This window comes from Aptenodytes patagonicus, chromosome 20 (assembly GCF_965638725.1).
Source record: "Aptenodytes patagonicus chromosome 20, bAptPat1.pri.cur, whole genome shotgun sequence".
Classification (NCBI taxonomy): Eukaryota; Metazoa; Chordata; class Aves; order Sphenisciformes; family Spheniscidae; genus Aptenodytes; species Aptenodytes patagonicus.
The window spans coordinates 3,379,749-3,392,130 of NC_134968.1; the positions used below are offsets into that span (position 1 = coordinate 3,379,749).

General features: G+C 48.5%; 1 protein-coding gene across 4 annotated transcripts in view; it reads right to left on the reverse strand.

Moving 5' to 3' along the window:
- KANSL1 (KAT8 regulatory NSL complex subunit 1) overlaps window positions 1-12,382 on the reverse strand; it is a 102,935-nt gene that overhangs the window by 31,254 nt on the left and 59,299 nt on the right. The window lies entirely within an intron of this gene.

Consider the following 12,382-nt stretch of genomic DNA (forward strand, 5'->3'; position numbering starts at 1 on the left):
TGAAGTCTTGCCTACGCAAGCGTTAAGGCTTTATTCCACGCTTAGCTGAACCAGCAGCTCCAGTCCTACCTGGCCACATCTGCCAGACCCACTTTGCCAAGTCCTGGAGAAAACAAAACCCATCTGCCCTCCCTTCCTCGACATAGCCTCTTTAAAAAAAGACCTCTGTCATCAGTCACAAAATACGCCTGAACACCAGCGCGTACCACGTGGCCACAATTAAAACTCCGTGGCAAGTTTCACAACGCACCATCATTCGGTTTTAAGAGTAACCACTGTTTGGAGATGAGCAACAGAGCTAACAGCGCCTTGCACAAGCTGCTCCCCTGCAACGAGGTGTTGCAAAGGAAAGCGGGCAACAGTAAACCTGATTTCTGCATCTGATGGCTTGACTGAGCAAACAAAGAAGCCAGGAAAAAACATCAGAAAATTACCAAGTGAACGACGACTCCTGATCTCCGGGGCTCAGGGGCGCAACGTGAGAGAAGGCGAGCATGTGTGGGTGCATGGGGGGAACCCACACACTTTGCAACTCTTGACTGATTTCCTACCTTCTTTATCTCTGCTGCAAACACAAAGTACGGTTCTGCAGGAGCATAAATATGCTTTCACTAGTGCATGGACTACACCATTGCATTTTACGGGCCACTGTTACAAAAACACCCTTACTCTCTACTACCACATTCCAGCAGAAAGGAACACAAAGACGGTAAGGTACATATAAATCCATGGCTCCAACTCTCCCACATTAGAAGCCATAATATTATGAAAATATACCCTAAACATCCCGATTCCGGTGGATAAATATTAAGGCTACCCAGAAAGGAAGAAAACCACAACATGGTGCAGAAACAAAGCATCAGCAGAAAGTGCATGCACAAATCCAGTGCCATTGCAGAAAGCCTTTGCCACATCTGGATGTTTGGCAATTAAGAAATGAATCACAAAATAATTCCCTTTGCCCATCTCCCCCTCCTTCGGGAGCATTTTTGAACCCAGCGAGAGCAGACGGGGCAGGGGAGCCACAGCAATGTCCAGATTTTTCCTCCAAAATCTAACCAAGAAGTCTTCTGCTGAGATTAACCCATTTCAAAGCTGAAACCAGCCATTACAGCAAAAGCAGCACGTGCTAAATGAGATTTACTAGTGAAGCACCCCCAGCTGCAGAGATGGTAAGCAGCAGCAATAATCAAGTTCTTAAAAAAAAAAATCTACACCTCCTATGCATCTGCCCTTATTTAGGCGTACTGCTACCAAACGCACTTGCCTCAAAAAAAAAAAAAAAAAAAAGAAAAAAGAAAAAAAAGCAAGCACCAGGGTTATTACAAGCTTCGAATCAACTAATAGAAATACCCTGAAAAGGAGGAGTTGGTTCCTTCAAACTGCAAGTGAAACCCACAAATTTAGAACAAGACACGTTCTCCATATTCTTGCTGGACCTCCCGGCTGCGTGGGCGGCATCGCTTCAGTGCCAATCTAGATGAGGCCAGATTTCCACCAAAATGGGCAATTGTATCCACTGCCTACAGTCCTCCCAGCCCTCTCCGAGACCATTTTCAAAGCACTTTTAGGAGCTTAAGTCCTTCTCTCTGGGATATTTCCCTGTGTAAAGTACCTGCTCTATTTTGCTCAACGCTGACCTTACGTTTGGTGGAAATTTTAGTATTTATTGTAGATGGATGCCACAGCAAGGCCAGATCTTAATCCTCCATCAGTTAGGAGGATACAGTCAGCAGAGCCCGAGACAAAAGGCAGCCAAGGCAGCTGAGCACCGGGGCTGGGTAAAGGTCTGACATACCCTACCAGCAAGGCAGAGTGACCACAGGGATTAACCAGGGTTAATCTGGTTTACAATGGGCTGAGCAGTTGCCAACACCACCCCAGCATCACCCTATCATGCAGCTCTAATCCAGATCTCCGGCCCAGTCATGCTTTACTCTGTTCCAAGAAGGATAACGCCTTGCAAGCGTTATAGTCCCTCCTCCCCACAAGGGACCTCCAGCCTGAGCCTAAATGGCACGAAATCCCCTCCACGACACCGGAGGGCAGAAAAGCTGTGTTTGGGAAGCAGATCTCCCTTATCTCGCAGAGACGTTTCTCTGAGCATCGCTGGAAAAGTGGCGCTGCTCTGACTCAATCACCTGCAAGATTGACAGCGTTTTCATGTCATAGTTTCCCACAAGGCTTTCCAGAACACGTTACTTCTCTGCCAGCCAAGTTTCAGTGAAATTCTACCATACTCTCATTTCAGAAGCTAAGAATAATTTTACTGGAGAAGAGTTCATCTTTTTTTTATAGCTTTAAAACAGGAAAGACCTCTGCAATGACTGTGTCTGCTTTATGGCATCTTCAGCATCTGTGGATGCAACAGACTGTCCGAACCCCTAGAAAGTTTAGGGCTCTAAGCCAGATCTCAGCAGGCTTCAGTTTGCTCTCTGGGGATCCACGTAGCATCGGGACTTGTTTTTAGAAAGATCAAAAGCTGCTGAGAGCACCTCCCAACTGCCAGCTCCTTTACCTCCCTCTGCAATGTTATAAAGCACCTATGCCTGCGCCGTTAAATACATCTCATTCTTTTGCTCAGACTACACAGAAATTGAGATTAAGTACAAAAAACACTTTACACCCATTCAGATTCCTAAGTGGCAGGGCAGATTAAGCAGCAGCAGCAGCCCTGCTCTTCACCTTAAAATCAGGACACATCCTACCCCAGAAAAACCCACTGGATTTAAACCAAAAATAAACCAAGAAAGCGAAACAGTAACATATACTTCATCCTCTGACACCCTGCAGCATAGGTGGAGGAGGGGAAGATACATAATGATGGCTCAGCCACACTTTCCAAAACAGTATTGAGCGTAGTGTGGTCCTCTATATTTAGAATTAAGCCTTTTTCAGAGCCTGTTCAATTACACCCTTTGCTGCGATGTGCTGTCAGCAACATTTATGTTTTCCTCATGTAGATCAGCTTTTGGATAACAAACTGTGTAGCTTCTTCAGCTTTAATCGCTATACAAATACTTTGCAAGAATGATTATTTTCTCGACCAGCACTAGAAAGTAGCAACCACACACAAAATACAGCATCTGAAGTTGCTGCAGTCAGCACCCACCGTCACCTGAAACCTCAGCCAGACACCATGCTCTGGGGGGAGGGAAAGCCACTTCCTTTCTTTCTAAACATTAGGGACTTTAAACATGACAATTAATAAAAGCGTTCATTGCACTTGCCCAAAACTGGTTTTGGATTAAGCCAAAGACGACGACCGAAGAGATGGCCAGATGGTTGCAGAGAGCGGTGTCGCTGCAAGCGGGCTGCATGGCTCATCTTGAGAACGGTCTTGCCCTTTGAGAGGCAAAGCTGGCGCGAGGAATAATTTGAGCAACAGCAGCAAAGCAGTTAAACCCTTCATCCTCCAAGGGAAACCGTTCATCATGCTGCTGCACGAGTGTGCTCTGTGCGATTGCAAGCGCTTGCACAAAATAGGCTACAGAGAATGGCATGGGACAGCTGGGACAGGAGGGTAAGCTCATGAAACAGCACAGAAAATGAATTATTTAGGAGCCCGATCCTTTTAAAAAACAATTTGCCAGGTAGACTCATTCCCCTTCTGCAGGCACCGGCGTGCGCAGGAGAGTGGCCTCAGCAGACGACGCGACAGGAGCGACAGCCACCCCTGGCCCGCGCGCGCCCAGCTGGCGTGACACAGCTTGACCGACAAGGACAGCGTCCTGCAAACTTAAGCAGATGGTGCTTATTGTAAATAGTGCGTGCGCGCAGAATTAGCAGCCTTACGTCTCCCCGCGCGGAGGGAACCTGCACATGCCCGGAAGGCGCCCAAGAGGGCCGGGAGGCTGGGACGGAGGAGGAAGAACAAGCGGGGAGCCGAGCCAAGCTCAGCCCGCAGGGTTATGAATACAGCAGGAGGCTGCAGAGCTTCACGGGAAGGGGGTGAGGGAAGAACGGGATCTCTCTCCGCATCCATGGCGGAAGACCTCAAATCCTGCCTTTTGTGGCTGCAGCCTGAAACCGGTGCTGACAGCTCCTGCCCTGCGGTGCCGGGCTCCCAGACGTGCTGTACTGTGCCCGCCTCTCCAGCAGAAACGCACAGCCTTTAGGAAACTACAGGAAGAAACTTTATCAACATGACAAATTCTCAGACGTAAACGCTTCCTCCTAAAAAACAGTGGTTAATTTAATATGACTGCAGAAGGGCGGGGGAGGGAATAATCCCATGTTACCTCAGCCTAAATCCTTGGGATGGGCTCCAGTCCTTCCCTAAGTAAAAAACAGGCAATTGTGGGTTAAAATCAGTTATCCTAAATGGCAAAGTCAACTCCAGAAAACAAAAGCCACCAGCCAGGTGCTCCTGCCAGGCAGCAGTGTCCCCGCTTCAGAGGCAAAAGAGCCAACGGGACAGAAAGGCGACTCGCTCCCGCTGGCCCAGTGGGCTGCCAAGGGGCAGGGCAGGCGCTGCTGTCCTCGGCGGGGCACCCACAGAGCCCAGCTTCAGCTATTTCAGAAAGGGGTGTGTGCTCTCATTTTATTATTATAAGCAATATAAATACAGCCCTGCCAATGAACACGGCAACACCTCGGTCGATGCCTTTCCATCGGTACAACCCGTGCTAGATTGGTTCAGTTGTCTCAGCAGTCGTGGTGCTGTAGAAGCTGTACAAGCTCCATATAGATAAGCCCTCCCTAACACAGCCTCCACCTATGACGCATGCTTAAACCAAGCCTATGTATAAAAATCAAGTCAAAGCTGTGCACAGAGCACTTCTGGGTGAACATGCACAGGGATCTTTCCACTTCCAAGGAACGGCTCACCCGTGCCCTCCTCCCATGAGCAGGTTTTACATATTGCCTTAGAGGAAATTCAGGCCCATTGGAGTTCCCTGCTGCTGGCTGGTTTTGTACCAGCAAGTCGTACGAGACACACGTTCATTTTGCTTCTTCTGGACCTCAGAGAAGCCGCGTTGCCTCCCTCCACCACGCAACCGGTGGCAAGAAGCCCTTGCCGGCTGTCAGTCCGTCTTGCTTTCTGCTGAGTCCAGGCAGCTGAATGCCAACGGGGCAGACAGAGACGGCACCAACAAACTGGGGGAATTAGAGATTAGCAGAATTTTTTTTCCACCGGGAGACTGCCCTACTAAAGACCCAGCTGCAAAGTGAACAGAGCAGATCCACCAGCTGCTGCTAAACCGTCCTGATAATGACACAGAGCAGTACAGAAAAACGAAGTTAAAAGACTCCCGATTGGAAAGTTACAGGCTGGAGGGGAACTATGTATCAGAACCACTTCTAGGAGTCAGCAGTAATGAACAAGAAGCAGCTGCCGGGGTCTGGAGCAAGATTGTTTCTGCCACCCAGGGCACTTCAGCAAACCCGAATCATCTTGATGTTAAATGAGGAATAACAGGAAGAAGAAGAGACAATGCCAGAAAGAGAGAGAAATGTGACACAGAAACACTGAAAAACTTCTCACGCAGCCAAGCAGCCTGTATGGTGAAATAGCAACGGAATATTCACCGTGAACCAGAAAGAGCTTTCGGCAATGAACATGAGCCCATGGTGAGCTGCACGGTGCTGCCGGCTCTGCTGCACCACAGCCGCCCTGCCTGCATGCTGGGCAGAGGGCAGGGGAGCCAGCACACCCCGGGGCATGCAGTGGATCTTAAAGTCCTTGGCTGTGACACCGCCGGCCTCTCCCTTCCAGCGCAGATCAGATTAATGCTGCAACACAAGGCAATAAGCTGCAGATTTCCAGGCACTTTCCATATGGTTCCCCTCCTCCACTATTTACTGGCATATACCCAGGGGCTTTTCTGTCCCCTGAAATGCAGTCACCTACCAACGCAGAGGCCGCTCTATATTTACTCTCCTCCTTCCTACGCAGCTTTCGATGGAAGAAATCACCAAAGATCACCAGGTCTGGTTCAAAGCCCCAGATTTCGAGGCCTTCTCTCAAAAGACACACAACCTCAGCCTCTCTCACCTGCCAGAGGCAAGCTGGAAAGGCATTAGCTGATTTCACGTAGGAGGTTCACCATAGCATTAGGACAGACCCCAAGTAGTACAGTATAGGACACGTCCTGAAAAGACAATTAAGTATCTGACCACCAAATGAGACTTCAGTACTGGGAATCAGGAGATGCTTGCCAGATGACCCACAACTGGGGCTCCACTTTGACAATCCTGAATGTGCCATACTGTGGGGAGACGGATTTTGTCTCTAACACCCAGCCGAGACACAACTGGGTCAACGTTTCACTATCTGAGGGAGAAGGAAGGGAGTGGAGATTGTGAAACAATGTCCCATGGAGCTTCCTCTGCAAGACTGTCTGCACAGAGCTGGTTCTTCATGGAGGTCTCCATCCTGATCCATTCTTGTGCTATATGGCCAAATTCTCCTTTTCTTGGGTTGCCCAATCCCACCCCCTGCGTTGACTTGCTAAAGTCCCACCCCAGCACATCACATCCTTTCCCACCAAAGGCATGGCCCACACTGAAAACCTGGGATGGTTCCGGAGCCCCTGTCCGCATTCATCCCTTATGGGTCTACCAGGCTTCGGATCTGTCGGGGGGGTTGTCAAAAAAGCAGGTTGGGTGCTACTGGTTTGCCATGAACTGCTCCTAACATCCCAGCTGGCTGACTCTGGGTTGATAACAACCTGCTTTTGGCCTCGTATGGCCCTTCACACACTTGTCCTCTCCCCGAGGAACCAAGAATACACACACGTGCAAGATCTCATCATCAGTTACACACATCTCTCAGACTGCACCAGCCAATTTGCAACTGCAGGAAGCCACAGTCCCATCCTGAATTTTGATTCTGCTCCAAAATTTCTGCACGAGCTGCCTTCCTCTTCCCAGCTCCGTACTCAACTCCGCATCCCGCCACTGCCAAAATGCTCAGAGGTGCACTCCGTGCCTTCCCGAGAGCTGCCCAAGTACCAGCACTCGATGCAATTCGCTGTTCTTAGCTAGAAGAGGGATCTTGCTGCCAGCTACAGCAAACAAAAACGGGACACACCAGAGCTAAGTTCCTATTTCCAACTGGGATCTTCAGCAGGGACAAAACCTGCCAACAGACCACAAAAGCAGTTCCAAATATGACAGGTTATGACATTCAGCTGTCAGCTCTACTAGGGCAAATCATCCGCGTTAATTCTGCATGCCTTCCTTGCGTTACCTACCACAAGGCAGCAGCCCCAGGGCAAAGTTTAGTAGTGCAAATGCAATGCAATGCTTCGTGTCCATACCGGTGCAATGCCTACTTCTGAACAATAGTGAAATGCCAAGAGACATCTCATGGTTCAATCAACTCCTGTTGATTCACCGGAAACTGAAACACATTAGCATTAAAATCAGGTTCAAAGGAGTTTCCCATCCCCTTTCTCTGCTCATCTTTTGAGGGGCTCAAGTGCCAGTACTGAAAATAAAGTAAAATACTGGGACACTTGGCTGTTAGAGTCCATGCTGGGGACAGCATTACCATTGCTTACGCACCCTGGAAACCCAGGACATGACATGCCTGAGTAAAAAAGCCACGTGCTCTGCTCACATATACAATTCTGACAACAAAAATCTAAGCGTCATCCCCCAAACACTACACAAATGCAACTTTTTCAATTGCTCTTACGATCTTTAATTGTGCCTCACTAAAGAAGAAAGAGATTTGCACCCAATTCAGCTGCTATTTTCCAGTTTGCTCCTGTCCCCATATATTCTTCAAGTTCATTCCTCAGACCACCAAGCTTTTACACTTTTTTTTTTTTTTTTTAGACCAGTGCAAAACCTGATCTATGGGTGGAGCGAGAGTTAAACTCTGCCAAATACACTTGCATGACAACTCCAAGGGAGGAAGAGAAAACCCCACAAGCGCTCAAGGACAATCTCATTAGCTGATCATAACATTTCTGCCTGCGAAGAAGCCAAAGTGAACAATTTGTTCAGCTGAACACCCGCCCCCACCCCGTGGACAGAAACATCAGCTTCTGAAGGGCTCTTCTATTCACAGCATATGCTCAGCACTAATCTAAATCTAGTTCAAACCTCAACTCGGTTCATTCATTCCCGTACTCAGAAAAACCAAAGACCTCTAGAGGCTGGGAGTAAAGAGTTATTTCTACTGTTCCTCACTGAAAAACCCCCACTGCTCGGGGGAAATTTGTGAGCACAAATCCTAAGGCATTTTGCTGCTGAGCAGCGCTAAGCAAGGACGCCAGGCTTCTGCCCAAGAGAGAGGGGAGCACTGGCCAGCCGCCAGCAACCCAGGGGCCAGGCGTAATTTGCATTCAAATAAAGCAGATCGCAACTGCCCTCCTTTTTGATGATGAGGAACCATCCAAACCACTCCACCGGCCACAGCATGCAATGCTTTGTCTACAGAGCAACCATCACTGGGATCAGGATATGAAAGGTTTGTTTTGGCATCTCTAGTTCATTTCTATTAAAAAAGGAAAAAAAAAGAAGAAAAAAAATTGGCCCAGGCCAGCCATTAAAAGATGCCTGAACTCCTGCGTAGAAATTATGGCAGGACGAGACCGCACAGCCTGTGGCAACTGCGCACAGCAGAATCCAAATTTCTAATATGCCAGTTGCAGAAACTGTGCCTAGCCCATGGCTCAACACCAGTATGGAGCCGCGGGTCCCAGCAGCCCCTCAACCCGAGGTGATGCTCCATATTGGGAGTTGATTTCTTGTGTTCTCCCCTCTCACTGCTGCAGCCAAAGCCTTTGCCCCAGGCCACTCTCTCATGGCAGTTTCTCTCCCCAAAACATCCCCAAATCCCTTCCTAGCGGAAGGTAAGTGCAGCCCAAGGATCCAAGAAAACCCTTGGACGGGTACAAAACTCAATCCACAAACAGACCTACAGATGGGGAAACAAAAGAGGGAAATTAAAAATACCAAAGTGAAACAACTGTGAAGGCGGGGGGGGGGGGGGGGGGGGGGGGGGAGGAGGCACCCACCCCCCAACCTGCTCATTGCACAGAAAAAACCAAAGCTACCAAACCACCTTCACAGCCCTTCCTGCCTACTAACAGATTTTACTGTGATTCAGGACAATTTTAACTACTCTAGAAGCTGCCTAACAAAAATATACTTGAATCCACTCTTTGAGAAAGAAGTTTTCCCCTGAAATAAAATGGTTTTTTTAGGCATTATTTAGGTTGTTGAACATCATCACCACCATCTACATACCTCAGCATCAGGCTTATCTTAACAAGATTTATACTTCTGAAGTGCAAATGGTTTCAGAAAGTGTCCTCAAGAAAAAGGAATTAAAAAACAAGCCACCCTACTAAACTATCCTTCTTCCCTTAAATGCAATACTTTGAAGAAGAATATATGCCATGTAAGAGGAATCCCAGCAAGCAGGCAGGGAACAAGCCAGCAAATTCTACGGAGATACACACACAGCAAACAAACTGTACTCCATTTCTCATCGGGAAACTGAAAATCATCATTTTATTTACCTCCTGTTTTTACCTCAGAGCAACACTGCTGGCTGGTGAAACACCACCCGCATCACCTGCGGAAACTTGTCACTTCAGTTCTCGCACACCCCTGTGTCATGTTCAGGGTCTGGCTGTGCTGCAGAAATGGAGCCGAAACCAGAGCAGTTCAAGAACACTGTCATCTGAAGGTGAAACGCCATGCCGCCTCAGGCATCATAAAAGGCACATCGGCTCGTGCGCTGACGATACAACATTTCATCCCGATGCGTAACAACTTGGAGCCCACCACCTCCCAGGTTTGGATCTTGCTGTGGTGAGCCGGCAGCACGGTGGTGCGCAGCAGCGGTGACTCACGAGGTGTCGGTGATGCTGAGTCACTCGCCTTGTCTGTGCTGGCCCTTTCTCAGTCCCGTCCACAATCCCAATGGAAACCCGTGAACCTCGAGAGGAACACGCGTCAGCTTTCACCAAAGCCTGGAAGTGGGAGAATGGTCTCTCAAAAAGGTTGAGTGGATCCCTTAATAGGTTTTGGTTTATAAGAACTGGAAGGATGCAATAAACGTCTTCTGTTTGGACGGTGACCCTAAAATACTCATTGAGGTCATCAGCAAAAGGATCCGTGGGATTTCAGACACCAGCTCCCAAGCAGGGTCTGCACCTGATGTCAATACGTGTTGTCCACACAACAGCAGCTCCGCTGCGCTTCCCTCCGTTCTGCCCATCTCACCTACGGCCAAGCCAACAGGAACCAAACCATGGCCGGGCTCAACTCTGTGCCAGCAGGTATCAGAACGAGTCCCAGGGAATGAATTCCAAGGGACAGAAATACACTCCTGTCCCCTGTGCCAACCTGACAGCGTGACTTATGTACTCGCAACACGGTGACACAAAGAGGACACCTTCCAAACAAGGACACGGGAGCCGGTCACTAAGACAACAGGCAGAGAGCGGTAAGCAATAAGGGGTGATGTATTTAACGCTTTCCCGGCAGAGCTTCCCATCTCCACTCGGTCCTGCCCAGCAGGGAAACCCTTGCACAGCAGACCCCGCAGCGGTTTGGACTGTGTTGCAGCTGCCTGGGACAGGCATTTAGGCACCTTCCTACTTTTTTTCCCAAACTTGCCTTCCTCTGCCTCAGTTGACCTGCAGCAAAAGCTGCGGTCGCTCCTCGTTCTTACCGGGCAAGGAAGTCAAGGCAGAGGCCACCAATGGCTCAGCGCTGATCTTCAGTAGGAGTCTCCTGTAGGCACTGCATAGATGAAAAATGTGCACTCTCTACCTCGTCAACCTCCACTCAGCTTCCTCCCATTAATGGGTGAATCCGCAGGGATATGCAAGTGTGAGGGGGAACTACGTAGCCTAGAAACCACCACTTCAGCGCTGGAGAGCACTCCAAGCTTTTCTTGGCTTGGGTTTTTTTTCTTCATTATTGTTTTTCATAAGCTTTCAGGAAAAACATTGTGCCACCTTACTAGCGTTCCTCTTAGCGCCTCCATCTCATTCATTCCCAAAGACTACTGCGGGGAGGGCCTTCCCAAAGCGCTCAGCTCCCCACGCCAACATGCATACACAGATGGAGCTCCAGCCCTCTGCTCCCAAAAAGCTCACTTCACCGGGTTCCCGTGAAGCTCTTGCTCTCTTTGCTGCCATATTGCTACCCCCCAGGCTAGCTTAACTTCTTCAGCTATCTCAAGGTGTCACCTGTTTAAAAGAAGAAAAAAAAAAGTCCTAATTTTCCATGAAACCCAGAAAGACCCCTAATCATAAGGGCTCTGTGACGTGGCGTACCCATTAACTATAAAGAGATTTCAACAAAATGACCATCATACCCTTATGATTTCACTTTCTGTTGAGTTGACGACCAAGGCATAAATTTGTCAGCACGTTGATCAGTCAGAAGCAAAATAGCACGGCCCCGCAGAAGGCTCTGCTCAGACTCAGAACTGGAGTTCAGATATTTTTTTTCCTCCTTAGTTTCCCGAATGCTTTTAAGATCTTTGCTGAAATTCTTCACGCTGGTTGCCAGGGCTAGGTTTGAACTTCTGCGATATTTCAAATCCAAGTGCCCCAGATCTTTACACTATGACATTTATGCAATGCCCCAAGCATTTATTCAGCTGACTGTCTGAAAAACAGCCATTCCAAGCTTTAGCTGCTCTTCAGCCCTTAGCAGCAACAATTGTTCTGTGACAATAGCCTAAAATTCTGATTTTATTCTTTCAGCTATGCCAATGCAAGTACTTTGGCCCATGCCTGAATCCTGTTTTGGCACCCACAAACTACGGAGCAAGGTGTGGGGAGAGAAGGGGAAGATAGGGGAGCAAGCTGGGGACAGGAGGTAGGAATCAGAAGAGCGTGGACACGAAGAGCTGGCTGTTACGCCAGCAAAACCGACTCTCCAGATGCACAGCAGAGCAGCCAGATGAAAAATACCATGTTTATAAGAGAATTTATTGGACCACTTTTTCAATATAGTTCTCCACATGCTCACAAGCAACGATGCAGGCACAGCAGCCAGCAGAACAGCTAATACTGCCAATGCGTAGAATTTGCCTGATCATCATCGTACCGGAAAATGCAAGGTAGTTTGTTACCCCCTGCAGCTAAATCCAGGAACAAGAAGGTAAGACTATACCATGCACGAAAGGTGTTTACAACTGAACAACAAAGTTTGCTCCAACTTCAATGCACTTTCAGTTCATTGGGAATTTTTCCCTTAAAGCTCCGATTAATATGCCATTCTCAACAATATGAACTAAGTACCAAGATGCCCACCTTTCCCCCCAAAATGCCTAAAACAGGATTGCTCAAGCTCACAACCAACTTCTTCCAGGGGCATATCCTCCTTTTTGGCGAGTGAGGCCCTTCAGCAATATTACAATTTTGCTTACAACAGCTTCCTAACAGGTCTGGGTTGC